The sequence below is a fragment of the Ornithodoros turicata genome, chromosome 9 (genome assembly GCF_037126465.1).
Source record: "Ornithodoros turicata isolate Travis chromosome 9, ASM3712646v1, whole genome shotgun sequence".
Lineage (NCBI taxonomy): Eukaryota > Metazoa > Arthropoda > Arachnida > Ixodida > Argasidae > Ornithodoros > Ornithodoros turicata.
In genome coordinates this window covers 34,258,843-34,284,961 of record NC_088209.1, presented here as the reverse complement: position 1 = coordinate 34,284,961, position 26,119 = coordinate 34,258,843, and the positions used below count along the sequence as shown (strand labels likewise).

At 44.0% G+C, this 26,119-nt stretch overlaps 2 protein-coding genes across 2 annotated transcripts in view; both read right to left on the bottom strand.

Annotated features, from left to right (window-relative positions):
- The window catches only part of LOC135368710 (selenocysteine-specific elongation factor-like), a 69,221-nt gene extending 51,857 nt beyond the window's left edge, over nt 1–17,364 (bottom strand). Inside the window, exon 1 of the mRNA XM_064602166.1 lies at nt 17,300–17,364. The gene's annotated coding sequence lies outside the window, so the exon portion shown is untranslated. The remainder of the gene's footprint in view (nt 1–17,299) is intronic.
- The window catches only part of LOC135368711 (T-cell activation inhibitor, mitochondrial-like), a 284,743-nt gene that overhangs the window by 7,819 nt on the left and 250,805 nt on the right, over nt 1–26,119 (bottom strand). The gene's annotated exons all lie outside the window — the stretch shown is intronic.

Sequence of the window (26,119 nt, the reverse complement as noted above, 5' to 3'; positions counted from 1 at the left end):
CCCCCCTCCTATACTGTACATATACCCCTTTGTGAGGCTCTGCTCCGAGCGACATTCTACGAAACAACAAACTACAATAACAGCAGCTAACTTTCCATGTGTACACCCCTTTTCCTTCCACGTGCAGTCTCTCTCGCTTCTTGAGATTACCGTCGTGGGATACCTTCGCGGGATGTTACCAGACACAAAGAGATTGACTTCTCCAGTTTTTTTTTCTTTCTTTCCCTCGTTGTAGCTATAGCATGCCTTTCATGGCGCCGAGAGTCATCTTACCAACGCGATATGGTCTTTATGGAAGGCAGAGTACACCACAGAACTCTATACCTGCGGGCGCGAATGCATCACAGGGAACGGTGAATATATTGTCCCTTTCGGAGGCAGAGGCTATCCCGCATAGCAACGCCCCAGGGAACCCGACCCGTGAATGGAGGTTTCATTTGAGCCCACGTATATGGCGTACCGAGCGGCCATACATTCAGGTAGGAAGCCCTCATCATGGCTGAAGAAAACAAGACGATATAGAAGAGGAGAATAACACCATGTTAAATGATGGCAGCCGAGCCTGGGTGCTAAGGCCCGTCGTTGAGTATTTTGTTTATACGCTCCGAAAGGGATTTTTACCCTCCTCCCCTCCTCGCATGAATCGCGTGATTACAATGATCTAACAGCGAAGAGAACTCAGGGGTGCTATCCATCGTCATCATGTCAACGTTGATGTCGTTGTTGTATATAGGGGGCACTCTTTCAACATTGCTGTCGCGTCATACCTCTGAGTGTCCTTGCTAAACACACATACTAAATACGATACGTTCTGGTGTAAAACTTGAGTCATGTCCTTGAACGTTAACGAATGCAAGCACATGGCAATCAGTCACACTTTGTTAATTCCTACCTCCTTGGCAACGTTAAGCTGAATAGCGTACTTAGTTACAAATATTTAGGTGTGCACATTTCGAGTGATCTTAGATGGGACATCCACATTAATTCTGTGCTCTCCAAAGCCATGCAAACGCTTGGCTTCATCATACGCAATTACTCAAAGGCACCCTGCGACTTAAAACGGCAGCTTTATGTTACATTAGTCCGCCCAAAATTAGAATACGCATCATCTATTTGGGACCCGCACCAGGATTCTCTCATTAACAAATTAGAAGGTTTACAAAATCGAGCAGTTCGCTTTATATTATCTGACTACTCCCGACACTCAAGCGTAACACTACTCAAGAAACAAGCCTCCCTTCCCCTTCTTTCTGTTCGTCGCAAAATAGCTCGCCTCACATTGCTTCACAAGTTTTACTACCACAGCATTCTGCCCAGGCATCTGCTGTTCTCACCACCCCATCATATTTCAAGCTACCTCGACCACTCAGGGAAACTACTCGTTCCCCATTTAGTCGCACAAATCACTTCGCCAATTCATTTGTTCCCAGAACAGCGAACGACTGGAGTCGTCTTCCCGCCTCCACCGTCATCGTCCGGGACCCTAATAGCTTCCGCAAGCTGCAGGACCAATTACTTTGCATGTAATTCATTGTATTTTCCTTTTATTATGCCACTCCCCTCTGTAATTCCCTGACCTGAGGGTAAATGAAGAAAGAAAGAAAAGAAAGAAAGAAAGATAGGCTTTTGGTCCAGCCACGGTGCAAGATACACCCAGAATGTGCTAATTATTTGTGACTTTGTAGAATGGTTTCTATTCTTAATTTTTAACATTGAATAGTTTTATTAATTGTCGCAGAGATGAACTCAAAATGGCACTTGTATGTGACGGAGGCGACGGCATCTTTCTTCAGTACACGTCGTTCGACTATTTATTGCTACATGTTCTATATTACCCTTTTCTCAAGCGCTTTTTGCAAATTTCACTGTTGGCATATAGATGCGGCCTTTTACTAAACGTTGAGGCATACACTTATATTATATCCTATTTCAAAGCGCTAAAATCCTCGAGACAGACACAATTAAAACACATACGTAGAATACAACCACATCGCAAAGAGCTAGAATAATACGCGAATTAAATACGAAATAAAGCTAGAGTTTAATACGACCTTCTCGAATGACGAAGCCTTAAACAAAATACAGAAATCGACACTGAAGATTTTTGTTTAAGTTTAATTTATACAAGCTTTCGCGTGGAGGTCCACGCTTCCTCAGGTACAAAGTGAAGTGGTGACACACATAAGTATGTGTGTCTGTTGTGTGTCTGTATGTGTGTCTATCCTACTTATGCGTGTCACCACTTCACTTTGTACCTGAGGAAGCGTGGACCTCCACGCGAAAGCTTGTACAAATTAAACTTAAACAAAAATCTTCAGTGTCGATTTCTGTATTTTGTTTATGTGATCTACAGGACTTGACTCCCCTCTTCGTATACGCTTCAATGATGAAGCCTAAAAGAGTGTTTTATTGGCCCACATTACAAGCTGTAGACCCCGTATTGGCCGTCTCGGACTCCTACAACAAGAATATCACTTTCATACATGACTAACTTGTGAGGACTGCTTGTCCCTGGTGTAGTGCAAGTTGCGACTCCTTCTTGAAATTCAACTCCGCGGCGACCGGACCGAAACTACTCCCTGGATCACGTGAAGCATGCTCTCAACTTGCACGGCGAACACAGTGATAAACAACTCCTACCTCTGAAACTCACATCGTCCCGCTCGTCATCACCCAAAACGTCGAGCACGCTTCGTGAAGTTCACACTACGTAACAATTTGCCGTCTCCGGGGAAGAGAACCTGTATCTGACAGCGGCTTTTAGGTGCAACCTACGACAAAGACCGTTAGCTGCGCTAATGCAAGCGAGATTCGGGGTCCGCTGCCTTGCAGTTCGACTTCCGCAACAATAAAGCATGACGGATCATCGTGCCGCGGTCGTTGAGCAGAAATATTTAATGAATTCTCGTATCCACGCTACTCTTTTTTTTTTTTTAGGTTCCGCGTCAGTTGCCGCTGTGAGTGGCGTACAGATGTGGACAAATGGAGAGAGGACAGCAGGAAGGAGTGGGGGATACGAGGACCACGTTACCTATAGCCTTTAACTGAAGTACAAATATGCTGACGGCAGCAGAATATACCCTGTCCGAAGTATACTCTATTCTGTGTATTTTATTTCGGTCATGCAACGTTCTGAAACTTGATGCTTCGATATCAGTGCTCGGCCGTAACTTCTTTTCCTCGAACGTTCTCGAAGAGATCATCATGGTTCTGCGGGCAGAACAGAAAGAAGCACAAAGTTCCCGCTCAGTTGTCATCTCATCTGGGTCGCCGCACGCAAGAATCATTATAAGAGCAGTGAAATCCTGCTCAATTAACGGAGCAATATATCGGGGGATGAATGCTGCCTTATTACCGCGTAATTCAGTTTACAAAGATGCCTCGAAAAATGAGTCATGTGCGGCGTGACGTGACTTTGGGGGTGGAGAATGACCTGCTGCCTTGACGTAAGACCAGCGTAGCAGTGTTCCCCCCCCCCCCCCCGAAAGATACCAAGATTCTTGCTTGTTTCAGAAGACAAGAAGATATATACCAAATGAAATAGCATTAAAATCTCTGTAAATCAATGCGAAGTATAACAACGAGCGTCATCTACAGCAGAAGAAATGACGCGTGTAAGTTGGAAGAAGATTGTGCGTTTAGTGCGCTGGGAGCATGTTCGCCATTTTTTAATATCACAGAGCGCCATTTTTAATATCACAGAGCGAAAATATAGCGCCTAAAATTTGCACTTGGCCTGATGGGGGGGGGGGTATGTTTAATAGAGTGTAAGGAAAAAAAAAAAAAACGGAAATGAAAACGAAACGATGAGATTCTAAATATATACATAAAAGAAAAAAATCCAGGATGTCAGTGGAACCTCCCTGCCTAATCTGACGTGAAATCGGTCAGAACAAAATTTGCGTCCCAACAGTGCACGATAGCGTGCTCGATGTTCCCCTTTCAACAGAGCCATACGACAACACCTGCAGATGTTCCAAGGAACCCTGAGCTCCCATGGGCGTAGCCATGCACATCCCGCGATGCAAGGATAGCATATAGTGCAGACGGAAACGCGTTCTTCCGCGATGATGGAAATGACGTAAGAAAATCAAGCGACATAAATTATTGAACGTCTCGCACGTCGTGTCTGAATTTATGCACCGTGGCACGCGGCTTTTTATCCGCTCGTTGCCGCTGTGACGATTTCAAAACGACGCAGTCTGCTTTCGACGTGACAACCTGACAATCCCCGGGAAGCCTTTTGCTGACAGCTACCGATGTTCCGCTGTTCGCATTCCCCGTAATTTATATTAATGCGACACAAAGGCTCCCGTGCTTTCCTCTTTCTCCCATCAGTATTTGGCGGCTACTGGAACGCAGAATCTGAATTGCAAATGCTGCAATCATCGCGGTGGCATTTTGACTATAGAGCTACGAGAGGACGAAATAAAGTCATTTGGTGATGGCGATATCCTTATCACCGCGAGCTAAGGTAGGAAAAATGAAAAAAAAAAAAAAAGGTAACAGATTTACACGTAAGGTCTGTCAGCCTATTTGTGTAGCGACGTGTTGCACGTGCCGTAGGGTAGCACTGCGGATAATTTCGACCACCTGGGGTTCTTTCGACGTACGCCGGAAATCTTCGACACACGATGTCAAAAGGAATTCTTACCTCTCCAACATTGTCACCGTCCTCAGTCGTCAACCCGCGATCTTGAGGGCTCAGACAGCCAACACGTTACCGATTGAGCTACCGAGGCCGGCGGGAACTAAGTAGGCATGGGTGCCGTCACGTGCGGGGGGGGGGGGGGGGGGCAACCCCTGGCTTCAGCAAATATACACTGCCGTTGCAACACAGTCACAAATTATGATGCCTTTTTCCTCTCTGCGTTCCAGAAACAAAAGTAATTTTTTGTGTACTTTCGGATCCTCCGAGAGGAGGCGCTCCGTAGATTGGTGCCGAATACTACCTCCCTCTGCACCCTAACCCCAAACCCTTCAGGCACCCTAAACCTTCAAGCGTCGTGTCATGTGCCGCTTTCGTATCCCCGCCATAGAGTTAAAAGCATGGAGCGCACTGCGCTGAAGTCATTACCGAACGCCGAGCATGAAAAATAAAAATAAGTTATTATGATGGTTAGACTTGTCAGTATCCTGGCAAAGTTCATCAATGCTATCTGTTCGACGTCGAGCGATAACGCTGCTTTACTGTTTATCTGATCGAGCAAATCAACAGCATCTTTTGTGGACTGTACACACCAGTAAACGGGTCCAGGCCAGACACCATTAATCTTGCTTGATCGAACGTGGTTGGTCTAGCTGTACCGATTTTCCTTTGCTGGTACCGTCTTAGCAACAGTAGCTGATGCGGAACTTCTGAATCATTCTAATCCTATTATCTCGGTTATCCTATTAGCAACATTTAATCGGATTCTGAGCGTTCACCTCCGACCAGTCAAAGGCGGTGTATTCTTCAGAAAGCCGTCTTTCTTCCTGATTCTTGCCCGTTGCTATGTGTTGTCCTTCGCCGCTTCTAACCGAACTCTCATTTCCCTTACCTGGTTGGGACAAGCATCCGACGAAGGCAACACTGGACTCGTCCTAAAATATGCTCCAGAATGGACGCAAAACAATCCCGAAGGAGTGGTGCAGATGTGTACGTACCGTGTATACCGTGTACTAGATGTACGTACCGTACATATCCGCAGTACCGTGCAGGCCACCGACTTGACACTTCTAGCTGCCACTATACGCGAGAATTACAATACAATAATTCTCGCTTAGATATTGGATCTTCTTACTGACAGGTCAATTAATCAATTTAATTCACTTCACTGACATGAAAGCAGGTCTTGCCCCTGTTGCACAGCTCAGTTAATGTCGTACTTTGAAACAGCGGCTAACCGTTGCGTCAACGCCACCACCACCACTCACTTCGGAAGCACGTCAAGCTCACTGGCGCATACATTTTTCAGGTTCCATCGAAGCTGAAAGGCTTCAACAACGGTCCAATAAGGAACCCAGCAACAGGTTTTTGAATAGGTGTTTGAAGTGTACGTATTGCGACGTCAGAGGTTCTCGTTTCTCTTTTTTATTTTAAGAAAACTGCGTTGAAATGGCTATATGCATCTTCTAACCACCCTTGTACTATATCAGGACGTGCTTATAAACCTTTCCGTGGAGGTTTTCCAGTTTCTCTATTCGCCTTTGACGTGGACCGACAGCACCCTTTACGCCAGTTTCCACTTAAGCGCTGACAGAAACTTAGTATGTAACTAAACGACGCACTGTGGGAGTCGAACATCAGGAACTCATCGGCTCTTCCTTTTTTCCTTATCGTGCAGAAGACAGAAACAACAACATCTGTTCCACGCTAAAGTGCGCAATGTGTTTTCCCAACGTTAATCTTGGAACATAAACAGGTAATGTATGCACGAAACACACTGTACTGCCTTCAGAAGATTATTCTCTCCGACAGCTTCCTGCCATCTATCAATGTACGAGTTCGTTGAATGAAGGTTCCCGTCAAATATTCCGTCTTTGAGGTGCCCTTGGCGGCGAGTATGTTGCCATAATTTTCGCGCTAACCGCACGCTACACGTCTGCACTATGTTAAGAAACCGACATTGCCTTGCTCCGCAAAGTGTTGCTGAGTAACTAAGTTTACCGGAACATGACAGACTTTGCGAGGAAACACCAGTCTAGTTTATAGCGTTGTCATATCTTATGGGCCTGCGGTTGCTTGCACTTTCTGCTCACAAGCAGACTTGTGCCCGTTACTCGAAAAAAGTAATTGATTACCGTTACCGTTACTTGTACGGAAAAAGTAATTGACTGTCCTTACCAATTACAGGACTTCAAATGTAATTGAGTAACGAGTAGAAAAGTAACGCGTTACTCTGGTCGTTACTCTGCATTCACGCAAATTATACCCGTCTTTGTGTGCCTCAGAAAAGAAAAGTTCAACAGTGGAACAGCTGAAATAACCCAAAAATATGTACGTCTACTGTAGTTATCACCCGGGAAGACGTTGACCCGATTGTGGAAGATCATGCGTGGAACTTCCCCATGACTCACTAAACCTCCAAAGTTACCACAAAGGTACCACCACACTGGTGTAGGAACAGATTAGGGGGAGAGACCCTGAAATTCCAGAACAATTAGGCTGATGGCACGAAGATCTTGACTTGGGGCAGAACATCTAAAAGATGAGCTAGTCTCTGCCGGGAAAGTAATCAATTACTGAGTAATCGATTACTCAGAAAAGTAATTGATTACTCGAAAAATTACTTTGACTTTAAAGTAACTGATTACTCGAAAAATTACTCAAAAAGTAATTGATTACAAGTAACGCAATTACTAGTGACGCGTTACGCACAAGTCTGCTCACAAGTACGACGGGCGCTGCGTTGTAGATGCGATTGCAGGATGTTTCTACACAGACGAGGGCACTGAACGCGCAGTGGAAGCTGCAGTAAAATGACTGTGTGGCGTGAGACACGTTAGAGCTAACAATGATTTCTTTTGGCTTTTATGTACGCGCCATATACCTTAAAAGCCAAGTTCCAGAAATCACACGTGAAGAGGGCTCTGTCCTAGCTGATAACAAGACAACTCGTACCAGGACAACTCATACCAAGCCAATGGCCCAACGCATACCAAGGGAATTCATGCCAGGAAATATCAAACCAGGACAACTGTTGCGGGATATGGCTTATATCGATGAAAATTAAGACAAATAATGTTTTACTGAAGTACACTACATAACCGTTAGAATGCACTGCAAAGATTGCGCAGTACAAACAAAGAATATACGTGTATAAATTTAATTTGTTTATTTAGTTAATCATACTGCTGGCCCCTTATAGGCGTTGCTACGCAGGGACGGAGCAAAAAGACACAGTTAGCTTGAAGGAAAGCGAAGAGCGCAGCATTGATGTGCGGGGCTTTTTTTTTTACTCTGTGTTAGCGCCGCGAAACAACTGTGGCTATGAGCGGCGCAGAGACGTGGACAGATGGAGAGAGGACGGCAGGAAGGAGTGGGGAATAGAGGGGTTAGTATGTGTCTTCGGGCCGACTTCGGGGGGAACTGTGCCGACAATCGTCTGGAAAGTCTTCGGAAAACCAAGGGAAAACCTCAGACGGCACAGCCGGTGGTAGGATTCGAACGCACCACCTCCTTCACCTTCAGTCTTCAGCACCACCTTGGCTACCACCAACGACCCATGCCCGCTGGTATGCGCAGGGCTGCTCCGTGAGCCAAGGTTTCTGGAGATGCTGAATGGCTGAATGGGTTGTGGATTATCAATGGTTCTTTCCTGGTACGAGTATTCCTACAGATGCAGTTCATTTTAGAATCAAAAAGCAATGTTCTGCATTAGAGGGGGGGGGGATATGTTTATTAAGAAAAAGAAAGGAAAGGTCAGCCAGACGAAGGTCGGCTTGCTATTCCAAACAAAAAAAGGCAAAGAAGGGAAGAAGGAAAGAAAAGGGGACGAAAAGAAAAATAAGAAAAGAAAAGGGGAAGAAAGAAGGAGGAAAGGGGAAGAAAAGAAAAATAAGAAAAGAAAAGGGAAGAAAGCATTAGAGGTTATGTTATATATGCCTTACAGTCCAAACAATCCGTCTGTCAATGAATGGAGATCGTGTGCACATAAAGCAAGAATCATGACACGCTGGATGCGATGAAACTAAACGCCATACTTGGGGAAATCGCTTTAGTGTTCATCTTCGTGAAGCGGAGGTGACATTAATAGAACTTGCTTTTTAGATCACTTGTAGCTCCGTTCAAACAAAGTTTTAGACAACGCAGATAAGATTACCCGATTAGTAAAGTGCCGGTACAATTCGTACTGTTACGTCTACTTGATTTCAAGCACTATACTTCGCTTCTTTTCTCGCTTATGAACGAGAAAGAAAAGGAAGGGAAACGAATAAAAAGACGGCGGTGACTCTCGGCTGCTGAGTGCCCTATATCTCGGAACTCTCAAGTGGATATAGAAATAAAGAAGAAGAAAAAGATAATATGGTGGATAAGATGGTGCTTTGTTGGCCCTCTTTCAAAGATTCAGATACGAGGAAGGGTCTATCGACCAACAAGCGACCACGCGAGCAAGGCTTGCATGGAGATTTAGCAACATTACTATTGGAAGGTCTCTGACGCCGCCACGTTTGGTAATAAAGGTTGTTGTTTTTAAGTGTTGAGAGAGGTCAGCCAATATTTGGCTTGCTACTCTTCGCAAAAAAAAAGAAGAAAATTCACCCGGTCAAAAAAAAGAAAACGATCCGTGCGTATATTCCTTCAACCACAAAGCAAGTACGCGTGCTCCATTACCGAAAAGATTACAAATAAATGATGGCTTGCAGCGGCCAAAGTAATAGCGAAGGAGCTCATCTGATATAACATGTTGTCACTCACTTCTCAAATCTGTGCTGCAGTTAAAGTAGTGGTGGCCGGTGCTAATGAAAGAGCTCACCGTTGTCGGCCTCACAGAGGAGGGCAACGTCACGAATAGCGCTCTGGGGGAATGTGCATCCTGGGCCGACTTCTAAGGGAACTGTGCCGACACATGTTAAATAAGGTACTTCATCATTCGCCAATGTTTCTCGGTGCCAGTACTCCTTCCTGGACCCCACACGACCTCTTCTTTCTCCCACACACGCAGATATACAAGAATGATGGTAATCATGTTTATGGACAGTTATTGTTATGGACAGTTATGGACACAGCATCATAGGGTGATAACGACGTCGCAGTGTGTTGCAGTACTAGAGGTACCGTATATCACCCTGTTACATGAGAGACGTGAAAATGGTGAAGCAGTTCGAAGAACAACTGATGCGGCCCAGGTGGCTGTGCAGTACAGAAGTAACAGAAGGCACGACATGCGGCAAAAGCGCCTGGATCACCCGTCACCCGTGGCCGTCAAGAGCTTCACAAATATTCGAAGACCCTGGCGTATACTAAAGAACTCGAACTAACCTGCCGTTTGCATGGTCGTTTGCGCAACACAACATTTTCAAAAGAATTGATATTTTTAGGTGTCCCTCAAAGAAGTGACCGCAAGCCAATTAATACGTGCAAATGCGGCTTTTCGAAATTTTGCCTAAAGGTCAGTCTAAAGCAGAAGAATGGCAGTCTATAGTCGAATAGCGTATATAGCAAGATTAATCAGCTTGCAAACTTAACTTAGTATGTCGATAACGCGCATCCAAAAACAACAACAACAACAACAACTTTATTTTCGACCTTGGAGAGTGGGGAGTTTCATCGCCACAGGCGATACTCTACCCCATTGCTGGATGGAATGGGGGGAATAAAATAACGAGCCCCTTCACCATAACGATCGAAGTCCGATGGTGTCCAGAAATGTCAGAAGAGCTTTGAGCGCAGAGCGTTGCTGGGCTGGATTGGGCCCAAAACTCGTAAAAACATCCAAAATTCGTATCAAACACTTACCGAAAGCTGGAAAGATAAGCAAATCTTTGTGAGGAATACGACATTTAAACCCCAAATATGAGATGCCTTTATAATTACCATGTTTTAAGTACCACACGTTTAAATAAGGAAAAACTTGGAGTTGTCTTGCCATCTCCCGTGTTGCAGCTCAGACTCAGGCACGAATGCAGCGCCACCGATGCCGGATTTTCAAGTAGCAGCGGTCGCTCTTGCTCCTTAGCACAAAAGTGTGATCAATATTGCCGTAAGACGCAATGCATTTTGCAAAATGTGTAAAATTTGTTCTAGTATGTGATAATGAAAGTTGATTAAGAGATGTTTCAGGAGTGGAGCTTCAGAAGCCAACGCAGACGACAGGATGCGCGAACGAGACGTTCGCAGACGACAGTTTCCCAAGTGTGCTTACAGTTTGCTATGCGTGGATAGAGCTTTTCGGAAAGAATGATTGTGAAATGTTGAAGATAAAGCCATAGCGCACTGCGTTTTAAGTATGTAATACAGTGTTAACTGAAAGAAATTCCTAGAAAGGCCGATCACTTTTATCGATTCCGCGGAGTTTCCTATGACGCCCAGATTGGAACCCGTTTTCTTTGTAAGTATTCTTTTTCAGTACTACTTTTTCTAGCTGATGTTGAAAACGCTTCCTAGAACAAATTACGCTGCGACGTTTAAGTCTGGATGATGAATTTTGATGTTGATTAAAGGTATTAGAAAGCTACGTCTACGCCGCACGGTCTGCTACGGAACTCCGAGAGTCAAATCTCTCTCTCGAGTTCACAACTTGGATAAGTGGATAAGTAAATAAAAATAAAAAAAGTAGAGGAGGTATTGAACTTAAATGTTTTACTTTGATGTGTTGAGCTGGGTATTTCTCACGTGCAAGGGAAAAATCTAAAGGCGTTCATGGTCTAATATCTTCTATATATTCATGTTTGATCTATACGAACGGCATTACAATAATTCCTGGCGAACCCCCATATAACACTTATTTTTTTTTAAAGTCCGCTTTTTCTTTAATCAATCTCCTTCTTTCACCGTTTGTTAGCTTATTCATTATTTCCTAATTCTTTTCTTTTTATTTGTTTTATTCTTATTTTATTTATTTTTCTTTTTTCTTTGCGGAACAGCAAGCTGACCTTTCCTCCCTTTTTTTTTTCTGTGTCCTAATAAATATATCCCTTCCCCCCATATAACACGTCAGATATTAAATGCTTAAAGAAATATAGTACGTGCCATTTACTTGTGGAAACCTTACGCTTCTGTGTTGTTACTGTCTAAAGGAAACTCTTGAAATAAATACTAGCTCGTGAATGTTTTCGAGCTAACTGAAGGCTAGTTCCTTTTTCATAATCAATCAATTACTTGAAAGCTATTGACCTTGCGACTAGGATTGCAATGATTCTAAACCAGCACTTAAGTCTCCTCCTATTTCACAATGTCATCGTTGATAAGATCATAAGTAAATAAAAAAATATAGAAAAATTGAATTCGGTACCCGACCAATTCTGCGGCTCCAAAAAAAGAAAAGTGCAATACACACACAAAGGAGAGGGAAAGAACAGAAACATTATGTCATCGAACAGAAATGTCATCGTGTATTCCTCGTATACATTGACGCCGTGGAACTAAACATGTCAGCTGACTTAGGATGGCGGGCGGAACGACCTTCTATACACCTCGTCTCATACTGGCACACTGCACGATGAGTGGTTGCGCTTTCAAGTGCATCTCCAGAGCCGAGCCGAGGGGAATAATGCTTTTGTTGACACTGGGTCTTTTCGCAAAGATCGACCAACGGACGTAACGACGTCCGGGCCCCTGTTTCTAGGTGCACTGCATTACAATGTCTTCTTTGTCTGTCGGTATATGTGCACGACCATCGCCTCGTGTGTATCCCTTGGAGGTGGCTAAGTGAATGCAGTAATGTATCTACATGCGCACTATGACCGGTCGACTGAGGGTAAGTGAATCTAGGCACACTGACACGCACGCAAAGGGGGAATTATGCACTTCGCCACGTAAATGCATTTAATTGAACTGAATTGAATGAGAGAGAGAGAGAGAGAGAGAGAAATACATGATGACGATGATCTGGGGATGACTTCCGCTCATTGAGCAGAATGCTACCCCATTGCTATTGGGGAAAAATGAGAGGATGGTGATGAGGATGATGCTGACGACGCTGACGGGGTTTTAGAGAGACTCGATCAGGCCGGTAGTTTCCAGGAATTTGATGAAGGGTCGCAGGACGGACATCTGCATTCGTGTGTCTCATGGTCCCAAAATAAGTCTGAGGTCAAGGGGTCGGCTGTCAATAACCGATGAAACACGATGAAAAACTATTATTGGTCCATGATTTTTTGCCATCACGCTAAGAATGCGAACAACTTTTCTGTAGAACAAAAAAATAAAAGAGAACAGAAGAAATAAACTGCCGAACATAGAAACTCAGGGTACAAAGGCGTTCTTGGGCAGCGCGTGAACTTCTAGGAACACTCCTGCGAAAACTTAACATATACAGTCAAACTCCTTTATAGCGAACACCTTTTTAACGAAAATACCACTACAGCAAATTTTTTTGCGGTCCCGCTGGAGCCCTATAGGTCCAATAATGGACATCCTTTTTAACGAAAATACCTTTACTGCGAATTTTTTTTGCTGTCCCCTGAGTTTCGTTGTAAAGGAGTTTGACTGTAGTTCCTGATTATTACGACTTAGCGCTTATTATTACTACCCGATGCCCATATCTTATGCTCTGCTGCTGTGGTTCGGCCTTATCTTATGCTGTCCTGGCTGCAGCGTGAAGTAATCGCCGAGTGTAGCAGTATGACGCCGTGCTTCCCGAAAACCAGCCTCGCAGCACGCACCTCACACTTCATCCATCCGGTATAAAGTTAAAAAAAAAATGCTGGCATATAAGGTGATGGAACGTGGACGCATGTAAGTGTCCTACGATCGTTTCACCGACACCAATGTGCACATTGGCACGGTTCCGCAAACGGGTGAAGAGTGCAGCTGATGTTCAGAAACTTTGATAATCAGAAGTCAATGACGATGCACGCGAAATTTAGTACTTGTGACTTATAACGCAAAGGCAGCGAAACAACAACAACTTTATTACGGGATGATAACCAGGTAGTTTCATCGCCGCTGCGTTGTCATGCAATTCGACATTTCATGTCAGTCTGCTGACAGAGGCTAGCGAGTGTTCACAAATGGGTAAATATTACCCAAACTGCAGTATACAACAACAACGACGACGACAACAACAAATAAATTAATGATAATGGATGGGGAAACTCGCCACGTAAGGTGCGGCCCACTACCCCAAGGCACAATGGGGCAGGATGTGATGTGTCCTGATGATGAGGTGAAGAACGATGCTAAATGGGGGTAGTCAGTGGAGTCAGTAAGACATCAGAACGGTAGGCAAAACCACAGCACACAAAAACACACACACACACAGCACACAGGTACGCAGGCAGATCATAGGGTAGAAAGGAGACCAGTGTCCCGGAGAAAAATCTTGAAATACTCAAGAACAGTATGCAAACAATCGTAGTAACTATACATTATGTACCTGTTTACTTATGTACTTTTTTCATACAAACAAACAGCGTAGCTGTTAAGAAATGTCATTCAGCGCCATTAAAGCAGCACTGAGATGACCTCCCAATTTTTTTTTATTTTAAATTTTTCGGTGCAGAGTGTTCTCCAACGAATAAAATGAGTTCCTGCGAAAGACCGATGAGCGTTGGTGACCTACAGAGCGAGCGCGAAAGCTCTGTTCCGCACACCTTCGAAAAATTCTTCTCCTCGTGAAAAGAGCGCATCGCTGAACGAGAGGACGTCGTGACGTATGCTACTCCCCTCACGTGACCAGTGACGTACAGCGATACAGCTCATGCAACGCCACCTAGATACAAAAGGCTTGCTTATTGCCTCCTCTCTCTCCTTCGTTACGTGGACATATAAAGTCAGAATTCGTCTGCTACTGCTGCGATTCCCCGTTCTGCGAATTCAAGAACTCGCAAACGATTGCACCTAACTTCGAACCTGCAGACTTAAATCTGCAGAAAAAATGTGCAACACGCTTTTGAGAAAGATATGGAACCGTTTTGCGCTTTATTTTAAAGTGTTCCCCATTTAGTACACGGGGACGTTCAATCACTACTCGCAGACGACGGCGGTTCGTCTCCATGGCTACAACTGCTGAAAGCACGTTCGTGATTGGCTACGGTCATTCAAACACGATCCCGATTGACTGACTCTTAGTTGTTACGTCACGTCGACGAGTGAGCAGGCTTTATCTATCTAAGTGGTGTTGACTCAAGCATGCATAAACGTCGCGTGAGTTGCGAAGAAAAAAACAAAAAAGAAACAAGAAACGGGGCTTCCAATACGTCACGCGAGAATCGCGTAGTCGTCTGTGGCTGCTTTCTCCGACTGTTTTTTGTAAATTCAATTGCACAGCTATAACGCACCGCAGAGCGAAAATATTTTGCATACTGACTCCTAGTGGACAGCTTGACAGATGAGGCAGGATTTCGAGCCACGTTGAATGTCACCACATTGCTCATTGCATTGCTCATTGGGTAAACGGTCTGAAAAGTGGGCGAATATGTAGATCAACAAAATGCTTTGTTGGGCTAGTTGGTAATTCATTGCTAGACCGGAAAAAAACACAGCGCGAAAACAACAACCACGGGAGGAACATAAGTCACACAAAGCGCCCGTGTGTGTGTCTTATGTTCCTCCCGTGATTGTTGTTTTCGCGCTGTGTTTTTTCTCGGTCTAGAATATGTAGAGGGCGTCGAGAAGTGAGTGAGGGAATGAGAAGAGGAAGAAAAATAAAGCATCGCCTTGGACGTCACCCATATTGCGGTGTCGCCTCACAGTCATATGTGCGAAGCGCTACAACTCATCAAAAAGTACATTTGACACTTAAATTCGTGTGACACTCGTGTGACATTCGTGTGACACCTAAATGTGTCAGTTTCATGAGAGACATTCCCCCAGAAGCGAAACATGCGACAAGCGTCATAGCTTTCTGCTGTCACGTGAGCGGGAGCGCTGAACGTCGTGTCTTCACGTACACTGCTAACCGTGGGGCATATCCTGCTACACAGCCGCAAGATATTTCGTAGCAGACGACAGGAAAAGACGCTGACGGTATCGTCTGCTAAGTGTCGTCTGCTAAATGCGCAGTACGCCACTCCCGATATTCCGCGCCGTGTGAATGTTCAACATAACACGGGACGGAACTTCGGCTCTGTGAGCAGCGTTCTCGCTTTTTCTTCCACTAGAATATTCCGTCAGGATGTCGCTCGTGTGAATACACGGTTTCTGCCAGCAGAAACGGTAAGGGAAGAGAGTAGGAAAGGATGGTTTCAGTCTTATAAATTCGGTGAAATGCTACGCATCATTATGGATTAGTCGATAATTGGAACAGTGCAAAGGAACAATGCAGAGGTTCCATATCAATTTCATCGATTCATAGATCAGTCTTCTTGGCCAATCGCAAACTATTGCGGAACTTAGGAGCATTCGTGCTTCTCCTTCTCGTTAGGCATCTTGACCCACAATATAGTCAATGGTGCACAGCTGGGCACAATAAAGCGAATGCTAGCCTTGTCGCATGAGTGGCCCTCTATTCCGACTTCACCGTTCGGTGAAATAAGGGTCATCCTTGTCTCTCTTTTTTTTTATCCACATGTGGGATCTCCCCTTAGGGACGCGCTTCCTGTTCACGCTTAACGGACGCTGGACGACGTCCCCTAAGGGCAAATAATAGCGTTCGGGATAAAGGGGTAGAAAGAATAGAAAAATTCAGCAAAGAAACCAAGGCAGGAAAACTACAAATGATGAAGGAAGCGATACGACGCTTATCGGATGTTGCTTTCAATGCCCATCAGCATGAACGGCATGTCGCCATGTTGACCTTTCACCTTAGTTCAGCATTTTCATCCCGTTTCCTGTTCCGTTTGCATGGAACATACTCACAAGTGTGAACGCAGCTGAGCTGCTTTAGCGATGTGCACTCTTCGTTAATAGGAGGTTTTAGAATAGCGTTTCTTGGAAACGCAAAACGTAAGCGCTACATCGGACGCAACTGGCCTGTCCGCACAGTGCTTATAGAATAGCGTTTCCGTGACGTAAGGCTGCTGGCTTGCGTACGTCGTTTGCACCTCACGGCTAGAAGTGAAGAAAAGAATAGAAAATAAAAAACACAGAGGAATCACTTTTTCTAAGCATGCTTTGTTATTCACATTAAAAATATATGCTATCGCAAGCCAACTCACGGTTTTCTTGTGAATTACTTGGCGACGTTTAGCAGACGACGGAATGCTCACGCAGTTTCTCGTCGGACGCGAGAGCAACGCAGAGCCGCAAAACCAACTTTGCATCCCTCCGCAATTTCCAATAGACAGCGAACTCACGCAAAACGCAAAGGCTGAGTTTACGTTCTGGGCATGCGCAGTGAAGGTGATGCTATTTCTTGCGCACGCAAAGCTCATGAGTCCGCTATCTACAACTCCCTATTAACTGACCTCAACTTAACGTTGTCTCGCTCATTCACCTCCTTTTTGATGTATGCAAGCTCTGTACTTCGATCAACATTGATCACACTGTTCCACTAACAGTGGACTTATGCGCGTCTTAAGAACACACGGAGATGTTAGCCGCAAGTACTACAGGAAATCAACAACCTCCACACTATTCAATGAAAATATACGTTACTGTACTGGGATTATACTGCCGCAAATTGGAATCTAAGCCGGGTAATCCCTCGTCGGGAACCGCAAACAACACGTCCAGCTTTAAACCGATGTAAAGTAAGCTTCCCCGCATACGTACCTTTACCGTGGCAGAGCACCCTTTACATAATTGCAGTCGTCGCTTTGTACTCACGTGGCAGGTCCCTGCAGAAGAAGAAATATAGTCTGCTGCAAGAAAGCTTGTGTCATCAAATACGTTGAAAGCTTCAGTGTTGGATTTTTGGTACTGTTTGTACGAGTACACGTAAGAGTGAGGTATGGAAGCGACAGCAGTGATATCGTCAGTGTAAGAGGAGCAAAGTGTAATCTGGGCAGCTACTTGTGTGTTTAGATAATTACGTTAACAAAATATTCTGAATAGCTGAATGGTGGAGCGTCTTTTTACGGAAATGCAATACCCCGACAGTCACAAAGAGGGTAAAACTTCAGTTGACATCAACTTTACGAGAGAATGAAAACACTGGGGTTCATTAATACCTACATGAAAGCTGTCTGCCAAGTTCGGTCGTTTGAAAGGCACGCAAACATTGCATGGAAGTAGCGAAACCCTGTAAAGCTTCCCTTTGAATTGCCTATAGTTCGTAAAAGGTCACAGCGCCCTTTTGTCCTATTCACGTCCTTGTTCACATTTCTAAACCTCCGCCCAACAATATCTTATCGGATTTCGCATAATACATGCAAACTAAAGCGTGACTCATGTTCGCCGTGTACGATCGAACGGTGTCGGAGCGCTGCGGAGAAACGATGAACTACCGTAGTGTGGACGCGTCGTCTACTTTTACACGTTTCATCCGCTTTCAGTGTAGTAGGTAGAGCATCGGGGAACCAAACAGTATCGTACCATCGCGGCACAGATGATCTTCCGACGAATATACACAAGAATTACGGAAAAGAACCGCCTCCGAACATCGGCCGGCGTGTTATCCACACTAGAAAGGTGACAGTGTTGCCCCCTATAGGTCGATCTCGCAGCGAATATGCAAGTAACAAAGCGTAGCGTCATGTCGCACACCCTTAACCATTTGTGCTTATCTGCCATATTATCCTATCACCCACATCTGGCTTTAAGACTGGCTTCTACTTCCGAGATACTTGATAGTGGTCTTGTGCGAAGAAATGGCGATTTTTTCAAAGTCCTTTACTTCCCTGCCACATCATGCCATGCGATATCCAATCGAACGATTTGACCATATATAGGAGTGCCCAAATCACACCTTCAAGATATCCCTGATATGTCAAAATGTGTAATATGCAATGTAAACGACAGGTATGAAGTTTGTGTAATTTTTTTTATATCATCGGCGAGCGTGCCTGAAGCATTACACGCCGCGCCTACTTTCGATTTCATGAGGAAATAGATGTGGTTTGTGATATATAACGTTTGCTCTACGGGAAAACTTTATTTATGCTTTAGTGAGTCGACTTGCGGTGGTGCAACAGTTCAAAAAACTAGGAACTTCACCCAGGTCGCATCTCGACATAAAAATCTCGGCAGCTTGCAGCTAGAAGCACCTGCACTCTGACACAAAAGATGAGAACTTAATTTCATTGTACTAACAATCGCCTAAATAAATAAATAAAATGTCCGGGCAATTCTTAATACGCAATTTCCTGGTACCCGTTCGGTAACTCCGAAAATATCATGTCATAGTCACGATTTATTTGTTGGTGTTGTTGAAAATATAAATCGACACTCCCAGTACTGTACACGTGCAGTGCTCCTCAGTCCCACCACAACATATTTGCATTCAAACAGAGAGAGAGAGAAAATCAATATGAGAAATAGCTGATTCTTCCTGTCTTAGAGATGTCGTACATACATACACAACCAAGTTCCTTCATATATATTTTCGTAATCTGCAACCGCATGATGTGGGGATATTATTTCTTGTTATAGGAAAATTTATTGACGGTAACAACATACAACACATCCGAGACACTACCATACAACATGCAGTTACAACTAGAGACAATATTATGTACATTCGTTTCAGAAAATATTTACACACAACAACTAGAACAACACCCAACACACCCTAAGAAACTTGGCGTCAACTTGGTGTCAGGCAGTGACAATAGTTACAATATGTACAGGTTATATCTACAGTCAGTATTAACGATAAACGATGCTTTATTGCAACTTCCAGATAACGAATACAGTCAGGGGGAAGCCAAAAAGCAGCACGAGGCTGCTTGACAAGGGCATTACCCCTTTAATATAAACGTCGCGACGGCATCCAGCGAATGAACAAAAACATCTATGTAGTGTGAAATATGGAACGCTATTTTTTAAAACTAACCTTTAAACTACCTAATCTTTAAACACAACCTTTAAAACTAGCACAACCATGACAAAATATTACAATGTGTGCAGTTCGGTATGTACAATACTGCACAATACTACACAATACAATATGCACAACACAATACAATATACACAATTGTGTATAAAATAACAAGAAATTGAGCTCCTATCCCGAAATATCAAATTAAATAAACAACGATCTTAAAGAAGAAAAGGAGAGGTCATTGATATTTACCTTCTGCGTATGAAAACTATTTAAACCGTAGGGAAGGGTATAAGACAGGGACTGATGGCCGTAGTTGGTCCTAAACCAGGGTATTGTCCATTTGTCACAGTGACGAGTACGTTGTGATAAGTGTCGTAACGCAAACAAGGATAACATATAATTATTATTTTGTCGTGTGGCAACTAGAAAAGACTTGAACATATGATAGTTGTACATACTGGTTATCTTCATTATCTTGAAAGTGGTAAACAAAGGCTGTGTGTGTGCATCGTAAGGTACATCAGCTATTATACGCACTGCCCGTTTCTGTAGGGTCAGTAAACTAGTTATGTCTCTCTGCGTTCCTGTGCCCCAGACTAAAAGGCAATAGCGCAAGACCGAAGAAATTTGTGAAAGTAGTATTGTGAAAGTATTATGTACATTCATTCCGGTAAGTATGTACATATGAAAGAAAGATGATGAAGGTGGTGGTGGGATGATGCAAATGAAACTCATGGGAGGGGATATATTTATTAGACGAAAGGAAAGCAAAAACGGGGAAAAGATCAGCCAAACGGGACGTCGGCTTGCTATTCCGCAACCAAAAGAAAATTATGAAGATGATGAAAGAAGAAGGAGAAGAAGAAGAAAATAAAAAAAAGAAAAGAAAAGAAACCGACGATGCTCGCAGTTCCTCGCCTCACAACAAGGAAAGGATGATGATCGCCATCTGATATTATTTATGCGCATTATGGCTGAAGCAGTTGATGGATTCTTCGTCACATTTCTTTGTCTTGCGCAGAGTAGAGTGATCAGGAAAATATATGCGAAATTTGAGTACTCCGAAGGAGACATCGTGTTGTTCACATCGACCGTTTCTGTTACCTACACTCTCATCGAAAAGAAAGAACAGTGTATACCACATCGATCATTTGAATGACGCGCATTAGAGAACAACGCTGGAACGAAGATAGAAGCGAGCATGTCTCCAGAATACATTTACGGGGCACGCTTGACTAGTCACACGATGAATAAGCAACGCGTCCACGAGCGCGAAGATATTTGTCATGCAGTGTCGGGCATTCTTTTCGATCGTTTCGGGATCGAACGACACAGATGTTTTCGCTTACAAGAAAGGCTTGCACCAGCTCCCGTGGCATAGTGGTTAGGATGACCGCTTTCCACGCCGAGACTGGGAGGTGACGCGGGTTCGAATGCCCTGCACCGCCTGTGCTGTCGGGGGTTTTCCGGGAGACTTTCCAGACGAGTGTCGGCACAGTCGGCCCCTTGAAGTCAGCCCAGGACGCATACTAACTCCCCTGTCACACGGCTCCTTCCTGCTGTCATCTCTCCATCTGTCCACGTCTTGTACGTCGCTCATATCCACAGTTGCTTCGCTTACTTCGCTTACACATCTTAGATGTGTATGCAATCATTTACGTATTAGAAAATTGTAGCACCATTATCTATTATTGCATATAATATCGAACTTACATGCACTGTTGCCGATTATTTTGTGTCAGGTACCGAAATACTGTTCCTGATTTCAATTGCTGATGCTCCACAAGAAAAACCTGAAGGTAAATTCCTTCCAGTGAACCGACGTCAGTTCTCTCTCTCTCTCGTTCGTTTTGTATGTGTGAGTGAGAGAGAGAGAGAGAGAGAGAAAAGAGTTATCAACCAATTCTGGTAACAGCAGCAAGGGCTACTTTAAGGAATATATGAGTCGCATGGTATCTGTTATATATTATTCATGCAAAGAAATCAGTGGATGAATTACAGCAAAATGAAACGCTAAGCAGCTTGAGATCAAAGGCCTCCCAGGCAGAACGGATGGGAAAATTCACCGAGCCGTTCAAGAAACTAGCAAAGCTACTATTGAGTGACTGTGATTCGCTGGAGTTAAGTAACAAATTATTATCACAGAGTTTCCTATGAGACATCACTAAGAGCATCGTCGAAAGAGCAACGATCGCTACGATCTCCTGGGCCCGTGAAAAACAGATATCGGAGACACATCAAAGGATGCTAAGCGTCAACTCCTTGCATCTTCCAATTTACATAAACAAGCATCGAGTGACATAATGCAAACAACCCCTGGGATGTGCCCTTTCTAAGCGCAAGACAACCCAGTGTAAGATTGCTTAGGCAAGAGGCCGCAAGGATTCTAGAAGAACGGAGAAAGTTGAAGATGACACATAACCAATATTGGAGAAAATTGTGTGAACGTTGTGTCAGTGCACATTACTATCAGTGACAGCAAGTTCAAATAAGTTATGTACATGTGTATGTGCAACTGCACATACTGTTAACACGTTAATACTGATAAGAACTGTTCGTTGAAGTACTGCACAAGATATACATCCCAAAGAGCAACATTGAAGTCTGCTCTAGCCCGCTTGGACAATAGAACCTTCGATATAGTCAAGGTGCTGGGTGTATAGGAACCCAAGAAGAGAGACGCGGCGTTATCAGCGCTTGTCAACTTCATAGTGAGCAGTGATATGAAATCTGTATTTTAGGACCGCATTCTATGTATGTATCGTCGAGTTCCCCGTTCCTGTTAGTTTCTTGCAATTCAATTCACTTCTAGGGGATGGAGCTACGCATGTGCACGTGCAGTTCGGTGACTGGGAGGGGTGATGTCTTTCTATTTTTACCTTTTCATCTTTTCAGTGTTCTTTCTCCTTTCATTCATTTCATTTCCTTTGTGGGAGTAGCAGAATTCGTCAGGTGACGAATTCAATATCTTCCGTTTTCTTTTCTATAATCAAACTCAAACTCGAACTGTTCGTTTGTGCGATTTTGAGCAGACTCCAAGTTGGTGGACACAGTGTGACTGGCAGTGTGTGTGAGTGACTGACGGAGTGTCTTTGCCACTGATTGGTTAGATAGTCATTTGTGTTTTCTTAAGTGATCTGGAGTAGCCGGCTCTCGTAATGAGTACATTTCTCCATTTTCTTCTTTTCTTATTAACTCAACTTAACTGTTCGTTCGGCTCGTTGGTCGGCTTGCGCCTCTTTGTGCTTTCTTGATATTTTGTACTTGTTTTCCGCTCGGAACAAGTTGTTGGCTGGTTGGTTTAAAAAAGTAGAATACGAAGATGGTTGTGCCACAACTGTGGATAAGTCTGATCCATATAACGTTTAGAGCCGAGTACTCGAGGTCAAGACGTAAATGAGCGATCGTGTTAACAGCTCACATTCTATCTCCTGTATGCACTCATTTCTTATATATTTAAAAATATATGGATAAGACGTAAAAAACACATGAGAAAAGAATGATATCTATTGATACATACTTCAACTTCTCTTCTAAACAGGGGCAGCTCATCTGGTCTCCACATTATTGATTGATATGTTGAGTACATCATTCAGATCGAACTATGTTCCTGAGGAACTAAAAATGTTGCCAAGACATGCGGGATTCTAGAGAAAGGTAAACGATCAGAGCATAGTTATTATGGGCCTATCACCATAACAGCTGCTGACAATCTCAACCATATCAAGATCTGATGCTAAAGCATTTTTTACTGTAGGATACGATCTTTTAGAAGAAGATCAAATGAGTAGCCTTGCTCACATGACCACGCTTTTCTCTGTCGTTGTCTATCTATAGATTTGTGCCGTGTCTTTTTTAAAAGGAAATTTTAAGTTATCTGTTAGCTTCTTTCTTTCTTGTTTCCTTCATTCAGACTCTTATCCTGAAGGATCCTTCCATTATGCAGTGTTCCCCGGTGCGTGCCAGGCTAACCTTTCCCCTCTTTCTTTCTTTTTTTTTTGCAATAAACCTATATTCCCCCCTCCCCTCCCCCGTTGCGTGCTCTTCGCATGAGCCCTCTCTTGACATTTCCAAGCAAACCGAACATTCTCTTGTGCGCAATCAGGATTCGGCACATGACTTTTGAGAAAGAAGCTCGAATATTCCTTTTCCCGCGTATGCTCACCCATCAAGGCCTTCCTAATTTAGGAGTGTTTGACGTAGGAGAGCAAACAACTAATTCGTTTCAATCCTCTTTTGGTCTTTCTTCGCCTTGCTGAGCAACTTTGAGTGTGTAAATAATCATTCTTGGTTCACACGAACATCTTGATTAAAGAAGTTTCGTCTCGTTACCCAGCTTTCTGGAAAGATTTAGATTTCGAAACTTCAGTGTTGCAGCAGAGCGCTACTCTCTCTCTCTCTCTCTGTTTTTTGCTTCGCTTCTTTTTTTTTTCATTTTTTTTTTTTTACGTAGGTCAGTTGAAGGGTAGGGAAGAAAATTTTTGACGTAGAATGTATCGTTTATCCGGTCATCAATTTCATATAGCGTTTTGGCGTAGAGCTAATTTAATCTAATGTAGTTAGCCTAATTTCGAATGATCCATTAATAGAACTAATGACATGAAAGAAATTTAGTTGAATTAAAAGTCACCGAAGTAGATTCTATGCCCAGAACAGCCCGGATCCTTCCGAGGCATTTTTTTACCTCAGCATCACTTGCGCTGTGCAATGGGAGCTATTTCTCCAGTGCTCTCAGCTTCCATAGTATGGCTGAGCGCAAAATTGCGGTTGTGATCTCTGTCAGGCGAATCCATGAGCCCAAGTTCCAACTAAGAGGGAGGCGGAGAAGAAAAGGAAGTAAACAGGGTGATGTGAAACGAAACTTTTCGTCTACAAATTTAAGCTTGAAACGCTTCGTGCAATTATCTTGACGTATTGTTTTATCAAATGCATGTATGATATCTGTGGATCGTCCGTGCAAAGTTAAGACACTTGCTGATCTCGATGTAGGCAATCAAAGGGTATATAGTATTCCTGCTTCATGTACTCGACAGCTGTTCGAATCAACAGAGTTAGATTACAGGAGAAAATAAAAATGTGAAGTCGTTAGTCGAAGCAAGAACCTCTGCGGAGTGCCGCAGTTTGCAATCTGCTCCCGACAACGCCATCAGGTTCAACGGCAACAATTGCCTCAGACTTCAGCTGTATACCACTGGAAACGTATCGCTTGGACTATCAAGTCGAAGTGTCGCACGGAGTCAGACAACAGAAATCAACGCGTCTGCCCGAAGGAAGAATGGTTAGAGTGCTTTAGTGTTGCTTCACGAATTTAGCTATTGAATTCAGTGCAAAAGTGAACCAATGAGCTAATTGTTAGCCCGTTACCAACAATCCAAGTGCGAAATTGTTAGTAAATATCGTTGAAAAAAAAAATCACAGGCGCGTCATTATAAACGGGATAAAAGATAATAGCTGCAAGGAAATATGCAACACGAAAAAAGATGCGTCCAGCTACAAAACTCCACAGCAACCACACGGCGGTGTTCACAGATGGCTCTTCCATCCTCGGCTCCTCTGCGGCCTTTGTTATACCTGCCGAGTCCATCTCACGAGGTAATCGATTATCGCACCGCGCCTCATCCACCTTCGCGGTGCTATATGCCACCCTGTTACTCCTGAAGATGGTACTTGAATCCCAACCGCGTTCCTGGGTGACATATACACCGACTTCAAAGCGGCACTGCAGTGCGTATCGATCATGGGTATTGGAGGATCTTTGGCAGCAGTGGTTGTGGATATCCTAAAAGTACACGAGACACTAGAAGCGAAGGGACACCGGTTTGCTCTGCAGTGGATCCCTGGCCACATTGGAATACGAGACAACGAAGAAGCGGCTCACTGCATCCCTAAAATCGTTCCCAACATACACGTACTCTCAAAAGGTGACAGGCGCTCCTATCTTTCAGCAATGGTGTCGATCCTGGCCGCTCAACGGTGGCGTCAAGATATCACACAGTGGTTATTCCTCCATGGGGTTGACTCCACACTGTTCTTCAGCATGTCAAGCAGGCTTCCCCGTCACTTCACGTCCCTTGTGCGTCGAGTGAGGCGGAGTGTCGCCTTTACCTCTGTGTTCCGCTACGGGTTGGGCTTCAGCAACTGAATGGTGTGCACAACCTTGCGCTGTCCCTGCCATCGTTGAGCACATTCTCATGGCCTGCCACCGCTTCACGAATGAGCGACAAACACGTCACGCAAAAACGTCAACTCGATACCATCGACAGAAGACCATTCAGCAGTTTGTTTTGAGCCTTTTTTTATTTTGGAATAGCGAGCCGGCATCAGCCTGACTGACATTTCCTCTTTTCTTTTCTTTCTCTTAAACATATCCCCCCCTCCCATTCAGGACATCCAAGTATAAGGAGAGATCAGCCAGAAGAAGGTAGGCTTTTTACTCAAAAAAGAAGAAAAAGAAAAGGAAAAGAACAATAGGAAAAAGAGAAAAGGAAAGGAAAGAAAAAGGAAGAACAAAAACACACAAAACTAAAACTGAAAAATCGCACACACGGTCACACAACCACATGACGTTGACAGGGTTCGTTCATGGCTTTTCTCACAGCCACCGGCCT